This window comes from Populus euphratica, unplaced genomic scaffold (genome assembly GCF_000495115.2).
Source record: "Populus euphratica unplaced genomic scaffold, PopEup_1.0 scaffold2312.1, whole genome shotgun sequence".
Lineage (NCBI taxonomy): Eukaryota > Viridiplantae > Streptophyta > Magnoliopsida > Malpighiales > Salicaceae > Populus > Populus euphratica.
The window spans coordinates 22808-25518 of record NW_011502134.1 but is presented as its reverse complement, the minus strand read 5'-3'; the positions used below and the strand labels follow the sequence as shown (position 1 = coordinate 25518).

The window sequence follows — 2711 nt, the reverse complement described above, 5'->3', positions numbered from 1 at the left end:
GGAAAGAAGAATTCGTTCTAAAATTGTTAATTTAGCATGGAAAGATGCATAATAGTGTAGAAATGGGTCAAATTATCAAAGAGAAAAAAAATAAATATATTTCTTTGGATATTTTTTTTTTCTATTTTTTTATTTTTAAAAAGAAATAAGAAAAATTAGGTAAAAAATTGAATTGTAACATAAATGATGGAATAAGTCAAATATGTAAATTGATTAAATTATATAGATTTTTAATGACTAATGGAAACTAGTGCATGATACATTGTGGAATCATAAGTGTAATGAATGGTTTGATAATTGTTTGTATCCTATTATTATAGGAGAAACAGGGAGAGTTTAACTGTTGGTTAGAGATACAGGAAAGAGATGTTAGAGAATTTTATATGATAAAGAAGAAAAAAATTAAATGAAATCATGATAAGTATCAAATAAAATTAAAAAATCAAAAATTAATTTTTAATAAATAAAATATTAAAGGATAAAATAAAAAATAAAAAAAAGATTAAAAAAATAAAAAAATAAATAAAAAAGATTAAAAACTCCACTTGAGTCTCTATGGGTTAGCATGCAAAATTTATAACATGGTTGTAATGTTTCGATAACCCTATTAAAAATAAATTGAATAAAATTATAAAATTTAGTTATCAAACAATTTAATATTGAATAACGAGAAAACGTATATTATTTTTAAAATCAATGAAAAATGCAATAGAAAGCAAAGAAAAAACAGGGTTCAATCTTCAATGTAATAAATATTAAAGAATAAAACTTAAAAAATATGAATTTAAAAAAAATAAAAAGAAAAAGCAAATTTGGGCGAAACTCTTACACTTGAGTGAGTTAATTCTCAAATTTATAACTCATGAAATCTTAAACCTAGGTTAAATAAAAAAAAAAAACTCAATTCCTAATAAATTTAATATTAAAAAATAAAACTAGAAAAGTGATATCAATATATAAAATTTTCCAAAGTATAAAAAAATAGCAATAAAAATAATAAAAATTAAATTTGATATGAAAAAAATGGAGGAAGAAATCACAAAAAAAAAATCAATTCTAAAATTTATGTTAAATAAAACAAATAAAATAAAAAGAATTGAACCAAATCTGATATATAAAAATAATTAAATAAAAATAAAATAAAATTTATAAATTATTTTATATAAATAAAAAATAGAGATGAAATCTAAAGTTAAAAAAATTAAATAGCTGTTTTCAAATTTTAAAGGATAAAGCGTGTGAAAAAAAAAAAAAAGGCCACTAGTACCAAACACGCCCGCGCTTCTCTCTCTTCCCGTCTCCGGTAAGAATTTCCTCCAAGTAAATTACATATGGTTCCCTTGTACTTCCATGGTGATATAAAAAACTCTTTATCACCATGGAAGTACAAGGGAACCATATGTAGATTATTTGTTTGAAGATTCAGTAATATGAGTGGTGGCTGATAGAACAAGTGAAAGCAATGCTTGGAATCAGATTTTATTTACCACTAACAATACGACAAAACATTTTATGTATCTGTTAAAGAAGGAATAAAAGATATATGCTCTGCTTTTTCAAAAGAGTATATACTCAACATCTTACACAAATTCTGTGTTTTTAGCTCATACTGATCCAAGCAACCAACCAATTCAGTGGAGAAAAATTTCCCTCTTGTTCAACAGCCGCAATGTTGCTGTTTGTAGCTAAGATGAAACCTGTGCCATGGATTCTGATGCAAGAACATCTCTGGTAATAAAGGTAGAGCCAGTAGTGCTAAGACTTTCTTCTGGATCATCTGACCAAGATGAGAGAGAAGAAACCTCCTCTTCTGAGGTGAAATTCCGTTCTTTAGAACAGAACGAAGCACTGAATTCATCCGAACAGGCTTTTGGTATTTTCCTATAAAGGCAGCATATAAAATGCCCACATCATGTTATTAAAAGAAGCAAAGAACTTACGAAAGGACTTTTAACATTAAGAATCTTATTTAGTCATCATATAAACAAGCATAGAATATCGAAAAGCAAAGAATCTTATGTATGGACATGATGTTACCAAGGACTGATGACGAGCGAAGAAGTTACTAAAGGGACCACTAGATAAAGCAGTTGTCATGCAAATAGCTGAATTACGAGTTATATTGGCCCAGTTCTTTTAGAGGTAACACTCTCAGATCAGTCAACAATCAAACTAGTTCATATATTCCATAATTTTTCCATTGGAACCGATAATATAATCAAAGAAAACTACTGCACATCTGCATGAATCTTACATGCAAATCCATCTTCTTGAGCTTGTTCGTTTCAGAGAACTGCTTCAGATGCGATAAAATAGCAGAATCAAGAGGTTTATCTAGGGAAATCCTGTCATCCACAATCCATGGGTCGCCTGCACATGAGATCACATAGGTACTCTACTGGAACTTATTTAAGCCTAAGAATCTGAAATACCAACAAGGGGCTATGTACAGATGAGGTGAGAGAGATATATTAATAATCAGATTTGAGAAAACTTTAAGATGAGATACTGAAAAAACATCGAAGCAATATAGCTACAGAAAGAAAAAAGGGGGAAAAAATCAACCTTGTGCAAACATGTTAAAGGATTGCAGAGATTAATTTCAAAGCAATTATCTCATCCTAGAGTAATATGGAATGGAGAGTATTGAACATCAAATGACTATGGTCGTGGAAAAAGAAACAAAATATAATTACACTACAGGCTATAAT

At 28.1% G+C, this 2711-nt stretch overlaps 1 long non-coding RNA gene across 1 annotated transcript; it reads right to left on the bottom strand.

Annotated features, from left to right (window-relative positions):
• Positions 1–1454: 1454 nt before the first annotated feature.
• LOC105118870 (uncharacterized) lies at positions 1455–2711 on the bottom strand. The gene is made up of 2 exons (XR_841040.1): positions 2255–2711; positions 1455–1881 (listed from the first exon to the last, which is right to left on the bottom strand). It is a non-coding gene; the product is annotated as an uncharacterized LOC105118870 (long non-coding RNA).